Below are 26,851 nucleotides of genomic sequence, written 5' to 3'. Positions count from 1 at the left end.
AGAAAAATGCTTTTTCCTAACTTCACCAGTCACAAGAGATTTGAATACACAGGGAGGACTTTCAGACAAGTGGAATTTGGTACCCCCCAGTTTGTTTTGGATCAGCATGAGGAGTCCAATCCCCCATCTGTCCTGTTTGGGATTACCCTGCTATAAAAGAAGGCAACTTTTTCCCTGAATCAACACAAGAAACTGAGTAGAGGAAGCAATGCTTTAAAAAAAGTTCTGACCTCAACTTTAAAAACTGGCAAAAGTTTGCCTTCAGTTGGTGTTCTTTATGGATTCTGCTGTCCTTCCAGAGAAAAAGCGATAAAACACAGAAGAGTAAAATAGTCCAAAACACCTGAGCCAACTTTTTGAATATAACTTTTCATGCTATTTCATGCTGGTTTTAATTAGATTGAGATACAGATTCCAAATCTCAGGATGAACTCACCACCGCATCCACCATTTATGTTAAACAAACGAAATCTAATTAATGTTCAAATAAAGCCAACTCCAAAAGAGACAAGCCAGAGCAGCCAGATTGCTTACCCAGGAACAGCCTGAACAAACAAACCCACGGTGAGGCCAAAAGGCCAGGAAGCTGCCAGAGCCAAGGGCCTCCTGTCAAAAACACACAGAAGTCTCCCTGACATTTAGAGATACAAATGTGGCGCAGATCCAAAAGTCACTCCACAAGGAAAGGTGCCATTCCACCTCCCCAGTTCCTGCCACCAAGGTGTACATCCCACCCATCACTGGCCAGGCCACCCCATGCCCAAATGTGAACACCTAAACCAAAGATATTCCACATGGTCCTCAACACCTGCACAGCCAACTGGGAGCAGGAGAGCAAGGGAAACCTGCACAGCACGTCCTGAGGAGTGCTCAGTGTCCCCGTGTCCCTCTGTCCCCAGCACAGCTGGCTCAGGGCTGGAAGGGGCACCAGGGAACAACAATTTGTGTGTGGGCACCCAGCTGCAAAGAGCCTGGAGAGGAAAGCAGGGCTGGGAAGGACATGAGTGACCATGTTCACAGGATGAGGGAAGAGATGAGGATCTGCCTCCGTCCTTCAGAAGGCTGATTTATTATTTTATTGTATATATTATATTAAAGCTATACTAAAAGAATAGAAGAAAGGATTTCATCAGAAGGCTGGCTAAGAAGAGAGGAGAGGAGAGGAGAGGAGAGGAGAGGAGAGGAGAGGAGAGGAGAGGAGAGGAGAGGAGAGGAGAGGAGAGGAGAGGAGAGGAGAGGAGAGGAGAGGAGAGGAGAGGAGAGGAGAGGAGAGGAGAGGAGAGGAGAGGAGAGGAGAGGAGAGGAGAGGAGAGGAGAGGAGAGGAGAGGAGAGGAGAGGAGAGGAGAGGAGAGGAGAGGAGAGGAGAGGAGAGGAGAGGAGAGGAGAGGAGAGGAGAGGAGAGGAGAGGAGAGGAGAGGAGAGGAGAGGAGAGGAGAGGAGAGGAGAGGAGAGGAGAGGAGAGGAGAGGAGAGGAGAGGAGAGGAGAGGAGAGGAGAGGAGAGGAGAGGAGAAAAGCTTGTGTCTCACAGTCTGAGCCAGCTGACTGTGACTGGCCATTAATTAGAAACAACCACATGAGACCAATCCCAGATGCACCTCTTGCATTCCACAGCAGCAGATAACCATTGTTTGCATTTTGTTCCTGAGGCCTCTCAGCTTCTCAGGAGAGAAAATCCTAAGGAAAGGATTTTTCATAAAATGTGTGTGTGACAGAGGTAGGGCACAGAGCTGGGCACAGCCCAGGGTGGCACAGCAGCTCCTCTCTGGCATGGGGGGCAGGAAACAGTCAGGTATCCCCAGCTACTTTTTGGGAGGTATTTTAAGACAGACATCACATTTTTAACTGGGAGCTGATTCATTTTAGACTCTCCCAAACTGAAGATGGATTACATCTACAAAACATATCTATTAAAAATACTAGAAATTGGAATTTGAAATGACTAGAAATTGGAATTGGTCTGGAATTGAATTCCAGACCAGGGATTCAATATAAAAACAGTTCTAATTTCAGCAGCAAATCTCAACCTGATAAATTAAATTCTGACTTTGACTACAACTTCTCCACTATTCTCATCAATACACCACATCTATTTTTATTAAAATTGCCACAGGAATGGCACCTGTCTATTATATCCAATCCACCCATGAAGAGCAAACACATCAGATGAAATGTATGTGGGCTTTTAAAATTTGTTTTCATTTTCAAACACTGTTGTGAACAGAAAACTTTTCAGAATAATACAAGAGCTGAAAAAAAAATGTTTCAAAAACCAACAAGAAGAACCACCTTCAAGTAAAGCTGGCTGACAGAAAATATGCATCCACCTCTGACACCAACCAAGTTATTCTGCACCACCTGGGATTTCTTACCAACACATCATAAATACTTAAAGCATGCAAATGCTTTTGTAGGGGTTGACAGGTATTGATTATCTTCACCAGCAGGGCAAAGGAGGCTGAGGGTTTGTCCAGACTCACTCCCACAGCTGGCAGGATGCAGGCACAGCACCAGAGCAGCCCAGGGATGGCAGCAGGGACAGGACTCTCCTCACCCAGCCCCAGCTGCGCCTGGCCTGGAGCCACAGATCCAGGATGGAAAACCAGCACTGCTTTCCAGAGCTTTCTAATGGGGTGGGCTCAGCCTCCAGGAGACCCAGGCACCTCCTGGATGGGCTTTTTTGTCACCCAAGTTGTAAAAATCTCCTATTAGAGAAGGATGGAGCAAAGTCAGAAACACACCATTATACCAAAATCGTTTTAGCTCCTGTAAGCTCATGAATTGCTCATTGGGATTCCTTTTTGGCTGCTTGCCCAGAACAGTTGGAGGAAAAAAACCAAACCAAAACAAAAATGTAGTCAAGTGAATCCTTAGAGAATCCATGAAGCTCCTGTTGGACACAGCCTTCTCCCAGGGTGTCCCAGCTCCCTGGGGGCACAGGGGTGCCACAGCCACCCTGGCAATGCCCCAGCAGTTGTATTTTCTCAAACCTGCCCAGGTAATAATGCCCAGTGCTAGAATTTGCAGAAAGGGGAAATTCCAGGGCCAAAGTGCTGGTTCTCTGCTCCTGTCACGGCAAAGGTGCTCATGGAATGATTCCTTTGCTCTAAAAGTCACTGGATTATGCTCATGAAGAACAGGACCCTCTTTCACTGATGTGCACAGGTGTGCACTGAGATCTGTTAAACCAACAACCTGGTTCTATTAACTAAAAATACCAATTTCACCGATGATATATCTACCTAGCATTTATAGACAGTCTCTGAACTAATTTATTATGCTTTTTTCTGAGTTTTCTTCCCTTCAAAATGATGCTCCTTAAAGCAACCACAGTAAATCATTTGTGCTTTTTTCTGTCTTCTGCACTTGTACTGAAAAATCCTGTTGGGGTGCATTTCTGTTAGGTGCCCAAAATGACAAGCAAAGACAAAAATATGTCCGTGCCCTGCCCAAAAATCCAAATAACCAACAATTCTGTCATGAAAACCACTCAGAAACAGAACTGGAAAAGGCTGAAGAACATCAAATTTGGGGAGTTAGATAAGTGCTGAAGGTCCTGCCTGCTCAGCACTACACCACCTCACTTCCATCAGACAAAAACCCCATAAACCTGTGTAACCACACTCCCTAAAAGATACACATGCAATGTAGGTGTCCCTCAGTCAGATTCAGACCTGCCAGCCCAGTAAAGTGGATTTTTCCAAGGCAGAGCCTACAGTCCATCAGGAGACTTCCTGCACGTTGTTTGAAGTAAAACACACAACACTTGAAATAGCACTAACTCCAGTCTCAGCAATAAGACATGACAGCAAAAGGAAGAGCTGGTGAAAGGAATGTGTTAAATCAGAGCTTCTTTCAGCCTTGCGTGCCTCAGCCAATGTCAAAAATAGTGCCTGTGTCAGATCAGGATCACTGCTCCAACCCTCCCTTGGCAATAGGTGCTTGTGTTACCTCCTCTGAAAGCAGGACCAGCTCCCCTCTGGAAACAGAAAGGAAATAATGTCAATTCTTTTGGGATACAGCCCAACAAAGCCCCTGCACACAGCAAGAGAAATTCCCACATGTGACTGTCAGCCAGGGGAGACTCCATCTCCCAACAGGGTGCACTCACCACCACACTCCCCCAGCAGGGCTGGAAAACCTCGTGGGACCAGACTGAGAACAAGCACAAGGAGCACAAATTTCAGCAGAAAAGGCACAGCTCTGCCTCCCAGAACAGCTCACCTGCAGAATTCTACAGGACTGCCCAGGAGGAGACACCTGTGCCCATGGACAGCCATCCACGGGCAAATAAACTGCCCATCCAAACAGGGGCAAAACTGCAGGAAGGATTTCAACCCAGGGACAGCTGACAATGTCTAGAAAATCCTGAGATTAAATTAACATGTTCCTGTAAATGATCTTTTTAGGCCACAGATTCCCTTCCTGCTGAAGGGAAGTCAGAAAGGAAAGGGTGAGCTAGAGAAATATTCCATTATAATATGTGGAACAGGAATATTACCTGGTCAGGCTAATGCACATTGGTGCAGTTATGGCCAACCTGAGACAATTCCCAAGTCTGTCTTTGCACTCCCACCCCCATCACATCCACACTTGAAATCCTTCTAAGCAGAAGCCACCCACAATTCTTCTTCACCCTGTCACTCCTGATTACTGTATTCAAAAATAGAAATGTAAACACAGAATCTATGATGGTGCTTGCTTTTTAAAACTTCACTGAAAAAACAAGCATTAAGAAAACAAATTTAATTGTTTCTCAGTTGTGTACTGAAAACTCCAAAAATCACCATTTTCCAAGTTTATGCAGAAAACCAGCTTTCACATTGGGGGGGTGAACACAATACAATAAAAAACAGTAAAAGAAAGTCCAACACTAAACCATCCCACATTTGCATTAGGTTACAGCAGACATCTTAAACCTCTGGGCTCACTTCAGTAATGAACTTAGGCACATGTTTAGTTCCAGGTCCAGTCAGTGGTGTCTCCCACACAGTCAGGTAAAAGTTAAACTCCTTGTTTCGCCATCAATTGCAGCTTTCCAGCACAAGCAAAGGTCATATTTTGTTTTCAGTAACTGGGAAGAGATGTTTTCAATACACATTTTAAGATCCATGCTAGAAATTTCTACTAAAATTCGTTAAAGAGGTTTAGGAAATCCCTTTGAAGAGCTTAGTTCCTGCTGAGTCAGTGCAGATGAAGAAACCAGGCAGAAGGCTCCACGTAGAGCTTTACTCTCATCAGCTTAAAAGGATTTGTCCATGGACTCAAACACTGCAGAAAAAGCTTCCACACCCAGAAAAATGGAAATAATTCCCACTCTTTGACCAAGCACACAGAGAAATAAATGAAAGTCATTCTTCAACACATCTTCCTTCAACAGCTGGGTTCTTCTGAGGAAGCTTTCATTGTCCTGAACAAATCACACCTTAAACAAGACTTGGAAAGACCAGTGGGAATAAGAACCCAGGTCAATATTACACTATCCAGGCAACACTGCATACTCTAACACATTTATATATATATATATACACACACACAGGACTAAGGGACTAAAGACACTAGATTAATTTGGGATAAATTTATCAACTCATCCATGGAAAAATAATCCAAACTTCACACACAAAGTGATGGGCTCTGGTCTGATCATTACCACTGAGGAAGGTGATCTCAGTGCTACAGCTGACTGGCTTTGCTGAACATCAGCCTGATGCTGAATGGCAGAGTCAGAAGAACAGACCTGGAAGGGAACAGCCTTGTTGGAAGAGCCAGACACACACTTATGCCACTGCATAAATCCATGGTTTACCCACATTTCCAATTTAGTGTGCAGTTCTGGTGCCTCATCACCCTCCCTGCCAGAGGGGGTCACTTGTTTTACTGAACAGCCTGACCACAGGCTCAGGAAACCCAGCAAGCTGTTGAGGACAGTTTTAAATCAGCGTTGCCCACAAATCCACCCTGCTCTTGCCTTTCCCTACAAATCCATTTATAACTTCCAAGGGATAAAATAAAGGAGGCTGAGGTGGATCCATTTCGGAGCCTGAATCAGCCACTTTTACTCTGCCACTCTCTCCACCCCCAGCACCCACGGAAGGCAGGAACACAAGTGCCACAAGGACACACTGTTTACAACTCCTCTGCAAACAGAAACATTTCCTCATCCAGCCCAGCTGCTCCCTCTCAGCCTTGCAGCCCTGCAAACACAGATCCCACATTTCAGAAATGCCCCAGGACTTGCACTTCCCAGCACACACACACGTTTGAATTTTCCCACTGAAACAAACATCCCTCAGCCAAGCTGCTTTAAGAGTTTGTGATGCTATACAACTTTAAAAAGCCAAACTCGGAGTCACTTCAGTAGGCATTTCAATTTAGTGGTGTTGGGTAAAAGTAGTATTTCAAGGCAGAGAAAATTATAGCTCATCCACACATTTAAAGCTCTTCTATGAAGAAGAAGTTCTGAGCACTAGAAACATGAGACAGATTATGTACAGCAAATCCTGTAAAGCCTGTATGTGATTTTTTTCTGCCTGTTTGCAGCAAGGATGATGAAAGCTTTCAAAACATTTGGAGTAACTCAACACCAACAATCTTTCCTCACCCAAATTACTGTGCTGCTCCTGAATTCTCAACACTTGCCACAGAATTCATCTACAACATTCTCAATACCAGACTACATCAAAGCAATGAAAAAACCCTGCAAATGCACTTTCTTAGCTGCATTAAATGTACTCATCCTAACCCCCTTGTATAAATGACATGGCACACCAGCATGTACTATCTACCATGAGGAAACTATCCTCTTTCTCATTTAACTACTACCATAAACACTCCTTTGTGACTGAAATTAAAACCTAATCCAATATTTACCAATATTTATTCCTTTCAGTACAGAGTAGGAACTTTATCTTAATGCTCTCCCAACTCATTCATTGAAAGTCTCCTACTTGAGAAGGATAAGTATTCTGAAATGATATTAATTTCATTTCCAAAAATATGAACAGGAGTCCATATCAGAAATCTGACATCAGCACATCCCCTCAGTGCCACAGGACAGTTGCAGCCACGGGGTTTTGCTGTTTGTGCACACAGAGATTCTGTCTCCAGAGCACAGCTCCTGTCCCAGGAACAGCCTTTCCAAATGCTTCATGGGCTCACTGTATTTGAGCAGCAGTAAATTCATCACTGAACAGCTGGAGTTCTGCCCAGGAAAACAAACTATCTTCTCCACTGAAGAGAGAGACATGATGATTACGCCTTTCATATCCCTCTCATGCTGAAAATTATGGAATTACCAGAAAACTGTAATCATGAAAATGTTAAACTAAGGAGAATGTATTTTTACAGCAAATGAACATAATTATGTTTACCATATTTGGGCCCAAAGCTGGCTGGCAATTCAGTCTGTATATAGCCAGCAGTATCTGATTCACTGTCACAGGATATGAATAAACCAGAGCAATCCAGTGTGAATTACAGCCTCCCTCCCCATAACAAAACCAAACACTAGTGTGTACATAATACTAGAAAAGCATAATAGCACTGTAAATAGCAATTCCATAAATAGCAGTAGCTGAGTAGTTTCACTTTAATTCTAAAAATCATTCTTGAACTAGACTTCTGTAACAGGAGACTTTTGGAACTGTCAAAATGCTTTATTTCTAACAAATCTAGGGTTTGTAATATATTATCATATGTAGAGCTAATCTCTGTAGCTGATGAAGGAACAGTGGTGACAAGTAATTTGAGATCATAAAGATTAGCAAAGTAGAAGCAGTAGCATGCATACTTCATAACCTTTCCTCATTTTTTCCGATCAAAAAAGCTGCTTGTGTGTCCTGGGCACAGAATTCACCTCCTCATTAAGGCCAGAATTTTTAAAGCTTAATTAAATATAGATGAGATTTTTAAAATAGCCCTAACTCATCTTGCATAGCTGGGGCCAAAATAGGATTAATTATAAGATCAAATATAGCACCCCTCCTGTTTATAACTCTCTAATACAAATCCAAAGGAAAAGACAGAGCCCAAAATTGCCACCTGCAACATCTGCCCCTCGGAGACCACCCAGAGCTGCTTCTCTGGCTGCTCTGCTTCACACAGCACACACTGAGAAGGAGCTGGGAGCTCCTGGAGCTGCTCAAGGCTCTGCAGGTGCTGCCAGCACGGCTCGGGCACACTCTGGGCACACAGCAGCAGCAGCTCCCAGGGCTCAGACCCACATTCCAGTGCCCTCCATGGGTAATCCCACCCGCTATTTCAGTCACTCCATCATTTGTTGCCTTGCATCCACACAACGCAAATGCCAAAATGAGCCACGGGTCAGCATCAAAAAGCTGCACATGAGGAACTCTGCAGCAGCCCTGGGTCCCCTCCATCCACCCCTTACACAGAGAAAGCTGTAAGAAATGTCTCTCTTCAAAAGCAATTGTTTCCTGGGGTTTACATTTTATATGCTTTTCCAATGAAAACTAGCTTGATTATTTTCCTTTTATTAAGAAAAGCAAGTATTTTAATATTTTAACAATTCAAAACAGAGTGAACATTCTTAAAAACAAAGTTAATTTTTTTCAATACAAACAAATTTACACGTTTGGAAAATAAATCTGGGGTAGATGCTACCAAAGAGTATAAATAACTTCCCCCAAGAGCTCTTTGCTAACAAATGCATACACAGAATTCTGCTGGCACTCTCCTCCCTGCCAGCTCTGAGCTCTGCAGTAACTATACAGCAGGGAAAGGCACTCAGCAGTCACACTGATTGCACAGAAATACTGATGGAATGGGATTTTTGTCGTAAAAAGAACTGCCTTGTTCTTAGGTTGAAAATTATTCACCAAAGAACTCTCAAATCTTTCCCAATAAAATCATCAGTAGTTAAATATTTATCAATCCTAATCTACAACATATAAAACACAGTCACACCACTTTAGCACGTCCTGAAATTAAAAGTACTGAGAGTTTTATATAAACAACTAAGCCCTCAATCATGGGCATGATTTGTCACCAGGTTATGTGCCAAATATTTCTGCACTGGGTTGTGCAAGAACTCTTTTGTGCAGCAGAGGATACAATGGGATATTTATGCTGGTATAATGCATTTTGAAAGAGAAACAAATGTAATGTCTTAATCCATAAAACAAATTAACACAATGGGACTGATCTATGCAGTAGAAATACAACATCCAGAGGCAAACCTGGAGACTTAAACTTTGATTATTTGTTAGATGTTTCTGAAACCTCAGGTGTGTTGCCCCTGAAGCACCAGGTCCCACCAGTGGCACACACCCAATGGGAGATCCCAAGCCCACTTCTAATCAAACACATGCTAGGAGACCTCTCCACACTCCTTAAAAGAGCTGGATTTGTTCACAAACTAAGACAGGACAGAAACAGTTAAAATTTTAAGTGGCATCTTCTGATGTGTCAATTATACTTAACATTTATTAGCAACATGAAAGACTAAGCTTCAGTTAAATGCAGTTTAGGTGACTCAAGCCATGCTGACACTCCTTCCCAGCAGCTTTTGTTGACAAAGGGCTTTTCTGCTGCCCCAACAGTGACACAGGGAAGTTCTGCCAGCCACGAGACATTGCAAAGATGCCAAATACGTTTAAGCAATGTCTCAATACCAGCTGATGCATCCACCATGGATTTGGCCAGGCACCTTCCAAACACATTTCCCCATATCAGGTTTAGAGAAAGTGACCTTTTCAGCACCAGGACTGTCTGTGCTGCTGCCAGGACCCCCCCTCTGGTACCAAGCACTGCCCATGACTAATCTGGCACCAGCAAGGAGAAGGCTACAATGCACAAGGCTCAGCATCAGGGCAATTCTCAGCCTGGCAACTCCTATTGTGTGCATTACTACAAACTCCCCCAGGCACCATTTTTAGCCACTGCTGGATTTCCTCCCTTCTCCCATCCCCCAGCCAGGCTCCAAACCTTGAAGTAACCTTGTTCTGTTCCCCCCCCAGAGACAGCTCCATGCCTGAAACATAACCTCTAATCTTATTTTCTATTTCTAGCGTACAATTCACGACCCTTATCCCAATTTTTTAAATTAAATATCCTCCACATTGCACACTCTGCTTCCGACAGTCAGGACAGAGCATGGAGTATGTCAGAATTTATGGCCATATGTTTCTTGTTGAGGACAATTTAACATTGCTTTTAAGAGCATTAGAAACAATGTATTTATACAATATAGGTTTAAAGCTTTCTCTGGTAAAGATATTAAACACGACTGTCAGTACTCCACTGCACAGAAACAGCTTAATTTGTTGGAAGGTTTATCTAAAGAACTTAAAATACAACAGATCTGCACTTCAGGGCAGTTTGCAATGCAGAGCATTAACTGCCAGCAATTATTCATACTTGAGAGACTATCTATGGACATTAGGTTAAAGTCCTACAAATTACAGGGGTTTGTTACAAAATCTCATCTCACACCATCTATTTATGAGAACTTTGCCTTAACTGCTTTGGGTTTTTGCAATGACAAAATATGTTTGTTTGTCATTGATTCTGTAACTTCTGCTAAACAAAGCCAATTAAAAGTGCCCTACTGGACCAGGCACCCATCTAGGCCACAATGGCAGTGATCAAGACCTCCACTTTTAATTAATGACCACAATCTATAACCCTCTTTCCTATTTTTACCCATTATACCCATTTGTAGAGCTGCTAGGGCAAATGTTTTTCCATGAACAAATTCTCCCACAAAAGCACTTTGACACACCACAGCTCCCAGAGGAATGAAAAAGGTTCCTCTGTCTCTGAAGTGCTGAACAACAAGAAGTTTCCAGGACACATCCCAAGGCTGGAGGTTGCAGCCTGACATGGCCAGGAGTGCCAAGAGGTACAAGCAGGGCTGGGTTAGCACCAGCCAGGCTGAGCACGGCTCTGCCCACCCCAAAATGAGGATTTCAGCCCAGGAATCACCCCAGGAATGAGGGGAGCTGGGTTTGCACCAGCCACAATGAGCACGGCTCTGCCCACCCCAAAATGAGGATTTCAGCCCAGGAATCACCCCAGGAGTGAGGGGAGCTGGGCTAGCACCAGCCAGGCTGAGCATGGCTCTGCCCACCCCAAAATGAGGATTTCAGCCCAGGAATCACCCCAGGAGTGAGGGGAGCTGGGTTTGCACCAGCCACAATGAGCATGGCTCTGCCCACCCCAAAATGAGGATTTCAGCCCAGGAATCACCCCAGGAGTGAGGGGAGCTGAGCCAGGGCTGTGCTCACCCATCCTGCTCCCTGCCCCTTAGGGACCACCTTCACTGACAGTGAGGGAAAAAGGGAATTCCCATGGACCCACACCCCAAAACACACCAAGTTTTTCAGAACAAAGCCAACTATACTGATATGATTTGATTAATCAGAGAATCAGCCAGCCCAGGATGCTAACAGCAAAGAAATTGCCACTAGTACTTCACAAAATGACTTTCCAAATTGTATTTCAGACATGAGCAGTTACAGGACAACTTGACCACAGAAGCAAAATTAAGAAAGAGGAATGATCCTTGAGCCATGACATTAAGTGTTATGACACGATATGTTAATTTTTTTACATATATACCCTATCAATGTGCTTGACAATCAATATGGGTTGTTTCACACCATTTTGCACAGGCAGTTCTAGTAAATACCATCAGTTTGTTCTACTTCTCTCTCCCACTCCTTCAGCTTCCATCCTATTCTCAGCAGGGCATCATTTGAATTTCTTACCAGCTCCACACAAATCCAACAGTGTAAGTGGGAGGACTGCCTCCAGCAATTAAGAATAGAAGGAGATAAGTGAACACATACCAGACTAGAAAAAATCAAGTGTGAGAACTTCTTAAGGTAGCAGAGCTGGATTTTGGAATGGACTGAAAAGCAACAGAGAAACTGTGAAGTCAAGAGTCACCTCATTAACACATTTATCCACCACTGGGTACCATAAAACAAAAGTTATCAATGACAGGAGCAGCCCTGAGATTCATTCCTAGGTAATTCCTGGGGGATAACAATACTTTCTTTCTTTAAAAAAAATGAATAAAATTACACTGTCAACGTAAAGAAATACAAGTCAGGACTGCCTCATGCCTCAGCAAAACCATGATGTTATAAACCCATATTTTGAATGGCAACTTCATTGAGTCTTAAGGGTCAACATTTGAAAACTTCTCTACCACACCTCAAAATAAGGACTCAAAGCATCTTGAAAAAACCTCACTGAGATTCTCATGTCAATGAATGACAACCACAAAAATTTATCATGCCACTAGGAAAATATGTGAAAATATGTTTTCAAAAGGATACTGTTAGTCAAATGGAAAAAGAGTATCACAACAAGCACTGTCCAAAACCCAGCTACTTCAAAACACTGAATTAATTAAGCATTTTATGGACACCAGAGTTATAAAATGCATCATTTAAAGAACTAATATAATATTGCTTGTCAATGTAAACATAAGTTAATTTTCCCACAGTCTCTGCCTTTACTATGAAAGGTACTGAAGCAATTCTAAGTCTTCACAGAGGACAGCAGTAAAGTCTTTAATTTTTCAGCACTGTTTCCACTCCCATCTTTCACAAACTTGTGGGAACACAGCATAGGTGGTTTTAGTTATGCTAAGAATATTCTTCATTAGTCATAAAGAATGAAACCTAAGTTGTAGCAGAGTGAATCCATACGTGACACCATTTACAAATCATTACTTCACAGGGCAAGGGCTCCTGGAGCACAGTCACTGCTGCAGGCTGGAGCTGCATGCTGATCTGTGCCTTCATTTCCAATAAAGCATGCAATGCACATTCAACTGAGTCAAAACAACCCTTCCAACACACAATCCTTTAGAAGAAACACTCAAATTACTAATGAGCTCATGAAAAGCTTTGAAACTCACTGAAAATTTAGCAATTCTTTTTTAATTTCTGAAAGAAAACCTGAGAACTACTTTTTGAAAAATCAGCCTTTGACTTGGAGCACCAGCAGGTGCTGCCATCACTGCTGTCCATGCTGGGGCAGGGTGACAGGGACACTGAGCACCCAGTGCCTGATGCCTTTCTTTGACACTGAACAACAGACATTAAAATAATGCTTAAAAATTAATTTAACAACTCCATTTCAACTAGCAAGTATGATCTACAAGGACACCAATGTGATCTAATAAACAGTTAATTGGACACTGTGCCTTGTGACTCTACCTGCCACAAACTCCTGGCACACCTGGCTGAGCTCACACAGCTCCCTGCCAGGGAGGGCACTGCAGATCCACCCCCAGGAACCACAGCAGCAATCTTCCACCTGAACACAGACCTCAGCTAAAATCATCCATCTGAACACAGACCTCAGCTAAGAACCTTCCACCTGAACACAGACCTCAGCTAAAATCATCCATCTGAACACAGACCTCAGCTAAGAACCTTCCACCTGAACACAGACCTCAGCTAAGAATCTTCCACCTGAACACAGACCTCAGCTAAAATCTTCTACCTGAACACAGACCTCAGCTAAGAATCTTCCACCTGAACACAGACCTCAGCCAAGAATCTTCCATCTGAACACAGACCTCAGCTAAGAATTTTCTACCTGAACACAGACCTCAGCTAAAATCTTCCATCTGAACACAGACCTCAGCTAAAATCTTCCATCTGAACACAGACCTCAGCAGGAATCTTCTACCTGAACACAGATCTCAGCCAAGAATCTTCCATCTGAACACAGACCTCAGTTAAGAATTTTCTACCTGAACACAGATCTCAGCCAAGAATCTTCTACATGAACACAGACCTCAGCTAAGACCTTCCCACACAATTATTGCTTCCAAATCCCTCCAGCCCCAGTGGAACCATCACACAGCACTCACACAGCTCACTCTGGACAAACCTCAATGTCCATGCTCTTCATAATCAATAGTATGGAAACAACAACTTTCACAATGGCTCTGGAGAAGGGAAGTGAAATTATTATTTAGGAAAAAATTTCTCCTTGCATCTGCTTTAAGATAAGCAGCAAAGCAACAGAGCCCAGGGAACAATGAGGTGGTTGGGAAGAGCCCTGCTGCTGGACCTTGATATCTAAGGCTCCAACTTCCACTGCAGTTCTCTATTACATTCTCTATTTAATGATAATGCCCCTTCTTCCACATTTTCCCCATCAGGCAGGCTCTGATAAAACCCTGAACCTGTGTGTCCTGTGCCCCTGAATTACTGATGGCAGCAGAAAGTGCCAATGGCTGCACACAACCAAACAAAGCAGCAAATGCTCCTGCAGGAGGATTTCCATCCACTCCTGCTCCCCACAGTGCTAGATGGGAAAATATAGGGAGCTGTGTTCCAACTGCATCAATACTCCCTCCTTCTACACCAATACTCCTTCCTTCTACAGCTCTGTAAGGATTTTGCTCTGCTTTTAGAATTATTCTGTTAGGCAATCACAGTTATATTCTACATAAGCCCACAATATGTATCTGTAGAAACCTCTCAGGGAACACTACAGGGATGCCACATTTATTTTCTCCATTTCTATTCATAACTTGAAGTTTGGAGTTTCCTGCAAATTCTGAACACTAAAAACATATCCTGCTTTTTGACTTCCAATTCAACAACACGGGTCCATTGGCAATTTCTTTTCCCTATTTTCAGATTAACTCCAGCCAGTTAAACCCCACAGCATCAGACAAGCATCCTTACTACACACTGAGGTATTTATAGATCTGGTTTTACCCACAGCAATACAAAATATGGATTTCCTGCATGTACCTAACAATGCCTGCTACGTGCACACTGCACAATTCCTGCTCTGCCCACTGAGGGAGTCAGATTTCAATGAGACATTTTCTCAAAATTTCAAGTCTAGAAATAAATCAGATAATTACCTTCCTTCAAAGCATCCAGTAACACTGTGCAGCTGGAGCAGGCCACACCACTTTGTGCATTTATTTTATTAGGAACAATGTGTTCTAAAGACAGAACTGGGACTAACCACAATCAGTATTATTGGATATACACTGAAGGGTTTTATCCTCTGCTACCCCTTGTGCATTTCCATGAAGCAAGGAGAGTTTGGGCAGTGCTTGAGCTGCCCCAGGGACACTAACTCGCACCAAACTCAGTAACAATAACAGGAAATCTTTTGCATTTTCAGCATGGCAGATTCCTCTCCCCATCTTTCAGCTAACATTCCAATCCTCACTATGTAACACATACAATCAGGAGAGTTTTATATGGCAATTAAAGTTTAAAGCAGGAAAAAAAGAAGTAAAACTAAAAGTAAGAACAAAAATAAGCACAGGGGGAAAGGACAGTGACTGGATTCAGCAGCATAAAAAATGGAGATGATTCTGTGCCTGGCAATGAAACTGATGGGTTTTTTTTACAGCATATCAATATAACAATATTCAAAATTCAGATGGCACTATATTTTAGGGCTCTCAAATGCTATTAGTGAGGCATCCTGCTGGTTTCTGAGTTGCTGCATGCCTATCAGAAAATCACTTTAAACGGCAGAGTCACTTGTAAAATGGAACCTTAGCTCCTCTTAGAGCTAATGTTTTATTCTCTGTCTGAAACAGAAATTATTCCGTGGACTGCTTTTCATATTTTTCAGGTGATTATGCTGGCATTTCTTTGTCTCTGAAGTTGAAGCATACACTCTCTTTAGGGGTCATTTCTTTGTCCACACTTTGGTCACAACAATGGATTTTTATTAGTCCAAACTAACACTTATTTACTGCTAATAAAAACTATTTCAATGTTAAATTAAGCAACCTCTACTAGTAAGCACCTAGAAGATACTACTCAATAAAAAGCATCAATGAAAACATCTTGTGGCACGGAGGTTTTTACCATACACCAAGGTTGTAAATACCTGACTTATCCTGGATTCACAGAATGTTTTGGGTTGGAAGAACCTTAAAGCCCATCTCATCCCACCCCTGCCATGGCTAGGACACCTTCCACTCTCCCAGTTATCCTTGGTTATTCCAAGGGCACATCCAGCCTGGCCTTGGACACTTCCAGGGCTGGGGCAGCCACAGCTTCTCTGGGCACCCTGTGCCAGGGCCTCAGCACCCCACAGGGCATCATTTCCTCCTAATATTTAATCTAAATCTACCCCCCACTCAGCAAAGACCATTCTCCCTTGTCATATCACATGCTTTTGGGAAAAGTGACAGATTTAAGCTTGTTATTCATATGGGTTTTTAACCTAATATTTGTAGTTCTAAAGGATTCCATTGAATAGTCTCTCTCACTTACTGAGTTCATGACTATGAGTAACTGCTTTGCTGTGGTTCTTACTACAGCCTTCTCCTATTTAACAAAACCCAACATTTTGAACAAAGAAAAGAAAACAAAAAAAAGGAGAGGCACTGCAGTGTAAGTGCAAGTAAGCCACAAGTACCTGGCACACAACCTTCAGCTCACCACCAGCCCAGGGTGAGGCAGCATCTTCCATAAGGAAGAACATGGAGCGGCAGTTTTAGGAAAAAAGTCATTTCACCAGAGAAAACAAAAACCAGTTCTTCCCTTCACATCACCTACAAAGCATCACTTTTGAAGTATTTGTGCTGTAAATGGTGGTTCTTACCAGAGAGGGGCACAACAGCTGACCTGCTGTGCTGGAACACCCAGCAGTGAAGACAAAGGCATCTCACACCTGAGGACACACACTGATAGATGGAAGTCAATTTGTCAGGTGTTTCCCTCCTCTGAGGGCTATTCTGCAGCTGCAACTCCCATTCTCTGCTTTTTTTCAGAATATATGAAGTGGATCCTCTGAGATCACAAGGTTTGGACTGTGTCAGACAGAACCCCACCATCCTTTGGCCAAAGCACTACCTGCCTGTGACAGTGTAAGGCCAGGGAAAGCCACTGAGCTACAGCACTTAGGCCAATGGTGTGATGTAAAAGAAGAAATTCTAAAAATCCTCAACACAAATCCTTAGCAACAGCTAAATAAAGGATTTTAAGTCCACTAAGGCAACAGTGCTTTGAGGCACGATGAGGTTTTTCACATGCTACCGAGCACAATAATCAATATTCACACACAGCTACTTCCAATTTTGCCTAAAGTCTACTGCTCCAAATTATACCAGTTTAACTTTGCTCACATTAGAATTCATTTTAGAGAAAAATATTTAGCATAGATGCAATATGCAAGATGCCCTGCATTCATATTATAATTTATTCTTCAACACACTGAACATCTGAATCAAAACACAGCACACCTTCCTGGGAACACTCGTGATTATGAGGACTGGATCACTTACAAAGCTTTAAGTCAAAAGGAAAAGGAACATTATTATGTAGTGTAGAAAATTTAGTTAACTATATTAGACCTGTTTTTGTTGGTCTTTCATTTCATGTGCAGCAAAATACAATCAACACAGCAGAGAGAACTCATGCTCCAGACCAGAATATATCAAGCAGCATATGCAAAGAAGACACAATGTATTGCCTCCCCGAGAGCACAAGAATTTTTGGAAAGAAACTGCTTCATCTGTCCTACAACAATTTCAGAACAAAATACAGATACAACCTTTTAGCAGAAAGCAGCTGACTGAAATATGTCATTTTCTCCTGTTTCAGAATGTGACTTAAAATACCAGTAACAACACATGACATCAGAGAAAAGCACCCACTGGCTGCAATGTGAAGCTGAAAAAAAGCCCCATAAAAATGTGAATGTCTCAGGAAAAAGAACAAATCACAACATTAAGCCAAATGTCATATAAAGTCATATAAAGCCAAGTCATATAAAACCAGCAGCAGTCTTCTTCATCTCTCACACTGCACAAAGTCAAGGGCCATGAAGGCCTTTCAGGTGAAACACAGCAGAAGGCAGACATTTCCATCAATAGACAGACAGACATTTCCATCAGTAATCCCCCTAAATGAACAAGAGGGTTAAGGATAGAGGAACCTGAAGAACAGCAACATGCCAACCTACAGACATGTCCTCAGAAGCTTAGTGTAAAAATCACTGCAAATTGTCACAACACCCCCATCAATGCACTGCACAAACAAGAAACTGTGCAGCTGTTTAGGAGCAAATAAAAAAAGCAAATTAAACTTATTTCCTGTATCTTTAAAGGCAGAGGAGCTCCTCAGCCCTGTCCCCTGCTAGCCTGAGCAATTCCCACCATGGTGTTCACCTAACACACCTGGCCAAGAACAGCCCTCAGAAAGGTGACCAAACACACAGCACCCAGCTGAGAGAGCTCCTGGCATCTGCCAGGCACCTGCTGATCACTGAAATGTGGAAAAGGAGGGCGCACACAAGAGCTCTCATCTGCTACCCCATGTTCAGCAGAAACACAAGTACAGAGCAAAGCGTGGTCTGTTATTCATTTGTCTGTCTGTATCAGACAACCCCAGTCAAACCTCCTACAACCCAACCATTCCAGAATCTAAGATTTGAAAAAAAACCCAAACAGTCTCTTTCCCTGCTGCCTCTTCAAAGGGAGAAAATGCACTTTACCCAAAAAACATTTCCCTAAATCTTGTGTGTCAACGACAGATTTAATCTATCATACCAATTCATCACCACAAAAATGTAACATTCCTATACAAAAACAAAAAATGTATCATTAGTGGTTTTCAACAGATTTCATATCCAGAAACATCTGCAGAGCAACGGATTCACTTAACCAGTCAAGGAACTTTTCTAACCACTAAAGCAAGCAACAGATTGACTTCAAAATAGCACAGGTCAGATGTACCACTTTGCCACATGGAAAAAGCTCTAAGTGCACTTGACCAGAGACTGCCAAACCAGAGCTTACACTGTCACACAACCCAGCATTTGGTCTTAAAACTGCAATAGCCATTCATGTGAAAGACAACATTTAAATTAGCGTTGATAATCTGGATCTGCAGAATATCTTTGCTAAGAAGGAGGTATGAACAAGTCTGTGTTAAATTCATAGCCAAGTTTTACATAAAATTTGCTAATTACCCAAGTTATTTTGTAATACCTGCCTAAAACTTTACAAGGTTTGCTCCTCTTTGGGCCTGGAATGAGGTCAAAGTGCTGAATTCAACACCACAATCTGTTGCCCTGGAAATTATTGCAATGTTTACACAAAGAAGTTTATTATGAGATCTAATAGGATTGCTCAAAAAAAAAAAAATGTTTTCATTCTCCTTCTGAAAGCAATACAAGACAGACAGAAAGACTCCTTTGAGTAAGGACTTCTCCAACATTTTAATGTAGAGCCAAGCATGTTCCCAAAGCAGAATGTTCCTATAACATGCTTTGTTTTTCAGGGTTTGGTTCTAAAAACTGACATTTCTTTCCAGGACTCCATACAATTTTTATCAGCATGAAACAAAAATAAGCCACAGAACTACAAGTCCACATACACTTGCATTACTTTAGGAAATTTGATTTTTGGTTGACCTACTCTGCTCTTCTATACATAAACTTCAGCAACTTCTCTTTGAAAACAGCCAGAACAAGTGTAACACTACCAAAGCCTCCACCTTGTTTCTATCAGAAGATGTGCACCTATTCACACAGGTGAAAGGACAATTTATTTGTACTGCACTCTGAGTTACTGAAGGATGCCCAGTTTGCTCTCTGTATGTAAGGGATGCCCAAGTAGCCACTCACACCTCTGCTCTCCTGCCAACAACAGCCTTGGTTTCATCTGCACCACTCACAACTGAACTCAGTAAAACAAAATTCTGATCATTACCAAGTTTCTTCATTCTGTTTATTTAGTAAATTAAAGCCTTTCGTTTTTCCTAAAGAAAACATGCATATGTAGGAGGAGATCTATTTTTCATCATCATATTGAAGTTTTTGATTGCATCACTTGCTTGCAAATGCTTATCTCATATAGCAGAAAGGGTTGATCTTATTGCCTTATTATTTAAATATTTGCAAGTTGTGTTGCTCAGCCGAAAAACCACAGATAAATATCTAACTATGTGTTTGGTAAGAGGCTAAATAAAGTTTATTCTGCAGCTCAGAAACATGCACTGATGAGGCAGGATTCTGGAACAATGTCCTCACACAGTTTGAGTTAATGCTATTCCACACCACCTGGCCTTGACTCCTGCTCGGACCAAGAGCTGCAGACCACAAGCAGCATTGCTACTCTTCCCTCTCACCAAGAATCTTCTCTGATCACCATCTTTCCATTTTTGACAAACACAAAATGATGAACACCTCCTTGATTTTTACCTGCATTTGACAAACTGAATATTTGCAGATTACAAACTCATCCTACACTGAAGTTGCCCTGAAGAAGAACACACAGAACAGGAAGAATAGCATTTTTAGGTACCCTCTTCCTCCTTGCATCCTTCCTCCTTCCACATGATACAAAACCATCTGGTGCAAGATTTGCAAACAGCATTCTGAGAAACATTTTGAAATAGGCACCAGAAAGAGGTTACGTTCCTCAAATCTTTTGGAGTGTGGCACAGAATTACATTTACCCCCCCTGTGTTCCTTCCCCTGTGATTCCCCAGGCTGTCACTGCAGCTGGGAGGATGCAGCCATGAGAAGAATCTTTCAAGAAGAGCTGTATTTCTGTGTGTCCTTCCTAGGCACTACAGCCCTCTCTGCTTTTCAGGAGTTTTGTTACATGATCATATAAAAAGAATATCTGGCTTCTTCAGGATGAGATTACCAGCTACAAATATTTTAAGGGACTTCAAAAAATGTTACCTTGTACTTAAGACTCTCAGGAAAGATCTCCAGATTTTCCTGGAATGTGAGCTGCAGACATTCATTGCTTTATCTTTCTCCAGGGAAGTCTCCTTGTGCTTGGACTCAAAGTGTTCTCAGGTACACAGCCAACTTCTGTGATATGTACAGAAGAGCTGGAAGTGCAACTTTCATTAAAAATGCCTAGTATCATTGCCCTGAATATCCTGGTACGAGACAAATCATGTGGACAAAGGATCTCATTTTACCTCAGTAAATCCAGAGGAATTCCCAACACCATCCAGAAACTCACAAACATACCAGTTACAACAGTCAGGTAATCTACTTGGGAAACTAAAAACACTCAGTTACTGACAGAATTAGAGATAAATTTCATTGGTGGACAACCCTCACATGAATGAATCACACTAGAGATGCCTGTGGAAATGGAAAAAAGGAAGTCCCTTGTTCCTGCTCTTCTCCTACCCTCTCCTCTACAACTCTGCTTTAGAGTTCCCAAAGTGTGTTAAAATAAAGCATTAAAGAAACTAAATTCCAAATTATTATTTCTATCAAGGGAAACAAACTTCCTCTTACATTCAGAAGCTGTTCAGGTTGAGGAGATTTATTCTGCTCCCAGATTGCAGAGTACACGACACAGAGCCCGAGGAATTTTCTATAATTGGACAGTACCATTTAAATGTCAGCTTTGAGAGCACAACTAAACAAGAGTCACACCTAAAACACTGCTATTAAACAGCCAGTTGACGTGTTCCCTCACAGCATTCTAACCAGCACAGAGGTAGTGGCAGGAAAGAACAAAAATAGAATAGCTCAACGCAAGGAGTGCCCGACAGGGTGGTGGAAGAATTCTCCTGTTGAAATTTCCCAAAGAATCTAACTTTTGCAATGCTGTTGTACAGAAATGCCAACAGAAAATGTTAATGCCTGACAAGTACCCCACTGTAATAATGCTTGATAAACCACAGAGTCCCACTGACCCCAAACCATTTGAAAAAGCAGAAAACTGTTAGGAAAGCCAGTAACAAAAGATCACAAAGAAAGAACAATGAAAATCTAGCTAGCCTAAACCAGAAAATACTCATCAGATATTTCAGGGAGAAAATGTTACTAAAAACATAAGCAGTAATTGGACACAACTTAGGGATGCATTGTAAAGATGTTTCCTAAGGCATTCTTTTGTCAGTGTGACCCTAACAGTAAAACCCTACAGCAAATTTTTTTTTTTTTAAGTTTTTGGTTTGCTTTTCAGCTAATACAGCAAAAATTCTATCTGCCAATGCTATTGTGTTCTCCTGTGAGGGCTTTCCTTAGAAGGAAGAATATTTATTTCCTTAGTGCAAATGGTTCTTCAAAGCCAAGTCCTGGAATACCACACTTCCAACTGGAGCTGGATGAGCTGCCGTGTGTTATCACCAGCCTGAAGCCAATTTGCCATCGATGGAATGCAGGATCACAGCTGGGAAAATGCCTGGCGTGCTGCACAGCCTCTCGAGGATGCCTGAAAGCTCACAGAGCCTCAGCTAGTCCCACCTCAGACCCACCCATGCACTCACAGACATCCCAGGACTCCCCTAGCTGTACCTGGGCTCCTTTACATTCCCCTTTTCAGCCCTTTTCTGTCATTCTTCAAAGCCTGACCAGCATTTCTAGACCTTCTATTCTGCTTTTTTTCACACACACTCACTCCTTTTTCTTTTACTCCAAAGCACTCCAGCCTGAATCCCTGGAAGTTGGTTTGCCTCGTGCAAAGCTTGTGACCTTAACAGAATCACACAGATCAATTCCCCAAAATTTATCTTAAATAACCAACACACTAATTCATTAATTACAGGGTAAGACCAGACTGACACTCCAAGACCACAGCTCTCAAAACAATTTGTCTAGTCACATTAGAGCTCTTCAAAGTGAAACACACCTCATTACCACTAAAATTATCATTTTGAAGTTCCATTTTAAAATTCTTTTTTTCTCTCCTCGTTTTAATCACTGTTTTGACAAAATTCAAGGACTGGACTAAACCAGTTTATCCACAGAACATTACAAGACTGGAATCCTATCAGACCAAATTGGCAATAAACCTGCAAAGCAGAATTTGTGAATGGAATGTGTCCTATTCCCCGACACACACCTTAAGGGCTTCTTTGATGGCTGAAAGGACAAATGTCTAAACAGCTCCTAATGTAAAACTGTCTTGAGGTACATGAACAGCAGAAGAGAAGAAACACAAAGCCAGAGGTGCAACAAACACAACTTCAAGCTTCTTCTCCTTGAGTGTGAAACCCATCTTTAACATATTCTACTTAATTTTAAATACATTTTTTCATCCTCCAAGCCAGAATTTCAGATTTTACAGGTATCAAGACACAGGACCTCTGATGATTTAGATCCACAGTCCCCACTAAGTTTCCAGCACATACAAAATCCAAACAGAACCTGTAAAGCACCATGGCCCAGAAGCATGGGATTGCCTGTAGCTTGTCAGCAAAGGCCTGGCAAGGGCATCCAGACACATCACCAAGCTCCAGGAAGAGCAGAGCAATTACAACACAGAGTTCTGTCAAGTGCAGCAGCGCCGGCTGCCCTCAGAGCCAGCCCCAGCAGAGCAGCCTGCGATGAGGTTACCCACGCTGCTGGAAATGTCATCTTTCATGTTCAACATAAACCCCTTCTGTAGCTAATAACAATACCCTGGCATTGTTTGCCACACGTAGGTTGTTGCTCTGGCTAACACCCAATCCCAGTAATAATATTCTATCTACCTACAATCACCACAAGAAAATGCTCATTCTCAGCCCTGACTGGTGCTGCAAGCTCTGAGAGCTGCCACACTCCAGCAGGTTCTGCATCTCCCTGTGCAGGTACCTGTCTGCACTGATCAGACACTTCTCTAGAACTCTAGAAACACCTTGAGATTACTGGGAATAAAGGAGCTCTTTTCATACAGCACAATTAGTCATATCAGCAGTGATAGCTATTTTGAGCAGCACCCATTAATCACTATCATTAGCAGGATTTCTGGTGTACCAGCATTCATTGTACCAAGAACAAGTCTTTTCCTATTCCAGTACTACCACAAAAACAAAAGCAGCAGCACAATTTCTCTTGACATAACCCTGTTTTGAGTAAGGCAAGTGGCAGCACTTAAAATGACTGTCAGTGTCAGATTCAAAGAAAAGCTTACTTAGGACAGAAAAATACAATTGTTTTGCTGCAAAGAAAAGCTGGCCGCCATTTGTACGCTGAGGCAGAGGGAGTGTTGAAAAATAATAAATAGTGGGAAGAAGTGGGGAATAAAGATCTCAAGCTGGAGACAGCACACCCTCAGAAAAATACGATGCCAGTGACCAAACCCAAGCTGACGTCCAAGAAGCAGAAGAAACCTAGACTTCATGTTTACATGTTGGTAGCAGACATTTGCCTTATTACATTTTATGAGGGATTATTTACCTGCTAGCCAAATTTCAGAGTCTCAGAACAGACTTTCAACTAGAAAATATTCTCCATATGCATTGTTTCCAGTTTCCTAACCACCCTGAGTAACCCCTGATGCAGAATGAGCAGCCAGCAGAAGCATTCCTGCCTTACACCAACCAAGGGAGCAGCATCACGAGAGGCACAGAAAGCAGTGGCTGTGAGCTGCTCCAGCCTGGCTCCTCCAACACCAGGAACACAAAACACATCTCCATCTCAACCAGACATTAAATACTTAGAAAGGTCTGCTGGGAAGGAAAGAACAGAAAATACAGGAAGAAAGAAAAACCTCCTGCAAGTCATGAACGTGGAAAACTTGCCATTCTTTACAGAAGGTCCAGCTTTATCTTCTGTAGAAACGTTGCCCGGTAGAAGACTCGAGCCAAGTGCAAAATCATGTTGGTACCCATGATACACAAACAGCACCTGTGCACATACCAAAACGGGCCAACACTGCTGATCCCATGAGCGGCACAGCAAAACCTTCATGTGGCCAGGAGCCACACAGCACACACCTCAGAGAGGCGAGGGAAGGGGAGCTTCAGCCGCCTGTGCCCACACAAAACAAATACAGTTCCTCAACAGCACCACTACATATTTGCCCACAGCACTGAGCTGAGGAAACACAAACATCCACAACAATAGCCTGAAAATCCAGCAGCTGTAGATGAGAGACTGTCCAAGGGCAGCCGGCAGTTCCAGATGCAGTGCCATTTTGGGAGGCAAGCCCAGCCCGTGCCAGCTGCATGTGCCTCCGGAGGAGCCACCCGGTAACACCAAGTTTACTGCAGCTACGCACCGCTGAGGCACGGCCCTCGTCACAACACCCAGACATCTGTGCCTCCATAAAATCAGTAATGATAATAATAACGGCCAATTTATACCTCCGACAGGGTTTATAACCTCACATTAAACAAACAAATAAGACCTTCCGACTGCTTTCAAGTTCCTAAGCCGACATCCACCCGACAAATACATACCTCTGCCATTTCCTCTACGCTCAAACGAATAAAACCCCTCAAGGAGGCAGAAGCAAGGGAGCATTGGTAAACTTAGAAACTACAGCCCAAAATGCGTTATCCTCTTCTGCTGGCAGCTACCATAGGCACCCAACATAAGGTTCGGCAACAGCAAGCGGCACTCGCAGCTCGCATCAGGTGAAGGATCGGTACGCAGCCCCTGCAGCGCCCGGGGACGCCGCTGCCCGCAGGCCCCGGCCCGGGGGGCGCGGAGCGGCGCGGGGGCCCCGAGCCCGGCCGGGCTTTGGGCGGCGCCGCAGCCGCGGTGCCCGGGGAGCTCCGGCCGGCGCCGCCCGGGAGAGGCCGCGCGGCGGGGCCGCCCCAGCGCCGGGGGCCGGCGGGGCCGGGCCGGGCGGGCGCCCCGGGTCACCGTGGAGCAGGAAGGTGCGCAGGAATTCCCGCAGGCGCAGTCCCGGCCCCGCCGCGCTGCCCGGGCTGCCCGCACACGGGTCACGGGGGGGCGGCCGCAGCCCCCGACACCGCCCCGGGCTGCCCCCGACACCGCGGCCGGCCCGGCCCGGCCCGGCCCCGCCGGGGCACCGCGGCCACGGTCCCGGGCACCGCCGCCTCGCCTCGCCTCCCCCCGGCCAGGGCTCCCCTCCGGCCCCAGCCCCCACCGGCGCCTCCCGAGCGGCCCAGGGGCTGCCCTGGGCGCTGCCGCCCTCCGCGCCGCGTCCCCCCGGTGCCGCGGGCGCTGCCAGCCCGGTGCCCGCCCGGCCGGGCCCGCGGGCCGCGCTGCGGGCTCGGGCGGGCGGGGCCGGGCCGGGCCGGGCCGCGGGGCTCGGAGGGGTCGGCGCGGCGCTCACTCACCTGCCCGCGACAGCCCCGGGGCCCGCGCCGAGCGCTCCGGAAACGGCGGCGGCTCCGCCGGGGCCGGGGAGGGGCCGGCGAGGGGCGGGCGGAGCCGCGAGTGACAGCGGGAAGGGGCGGCGGGAGCGGCGGGCGGCGCCGGCCGCGGGCAGCGGGGCCGAGGGGGCGGCACGGACGGCACCGGCACCGCGGGGTCCGGGCGCGGCGCGGAGAGCCCGGGACCGGCACCGGGTGCGGGGGAACAGCCCGAGGGGCGGCCCGGCGGCACAAAGAGGGAGAAGGGCGTGAATTAACCAGGGAGTATTTTATATGAGCTTAAAAACGTGAGGGTTCCCACTGTGTGGTTTTGGGGCCAGCTGCAGCGTCTCGATTCAGGAGAGCTGTTGGAGATGGAGATCGCCGGCGGCACCTGCAAGGTTCTGAATTCCTTTTCTGTCCAAAGTCACTTGCTGAACAAACTGAAGGGTTCAGCACTAGTGTTCAATTTATTTGGGAATTATGTAAAACGCACAAACATCATCCCAAACTGATCCCTTTGACATAATTGTCGTGGTGCTACCAGCTTTAGGAATTGTTGAGAAATAGGCCTGGTCTAGGATGTGAGTTTAAACTGCTTTCATATTATTTCTCAGGCTTAATGCAGGTTTTACACAGAAAAATTTGCTGTACAAAATAATGTATTTTCAAATCCTATTTCTACAGAAAGAGTCTCTGTTAGTCCTGTCTTCCTTAGTAAAAGGCGATTGCTTTTTATTTCTGTGACTTATTTAGAATCTTACCTTCTAAATGGAACAAGCATTTAATGATGTACAGAAATGTCTAGTAAAGTTAGAAAATAAGGCAATGTGTAGTAGTAGGAGAGTAGTTAAAAACTGTTAA

General features: G+C 44.1%; 1 protein-coding gene across 2 annotated transcripts in view; it reads right to left on the bottom strand.

The window, feature by feature from the left end:
• Positions 1 to 26,041, bottom strand: part of GARRE1 (granule associated Rac and RHOG effector 1) — a 61,061-nt gene extending 35,020 nt beyond the window's left edge. Inside the window, exon 1 of one of the 2 annotated variants that reach the window (XM_063167633.1) lies at positions 25,973 to 26,041. The gene's annotated coding sequence lies outside the window, so the exon portion shown is untranslated. Of the gene's footprint in view, positions 1 to 25,123; positions 25,294 to 25,972 lie in introns of those variants that run through there. The other variant, XM_063167632.1, reaches the window with a different exon arrangement.
• Between the last annotated feature and the right edge of the window lie 810 nt (positions 26,042 to 26,851).

This window comes from Melospiza melodia, chromosome 13 (genome assembly GCF_035770615.1).
Source record: "Melospiza melodia melodia isolate bMelMel2 chromosome 13, bMelMel2.pri, whole genome shotgun sequence".
NCBI classification, from domain to species: Eukaryota; Metazoa; Chordata; class Aves; order Passeriformes; family Passerellidae; genus Melospiza; species Melospiza melodia.
Note: the sequence above shows the minus strand (reverse complement) of the source record. Positions and strands in the feature narration are given on the sequence as shown.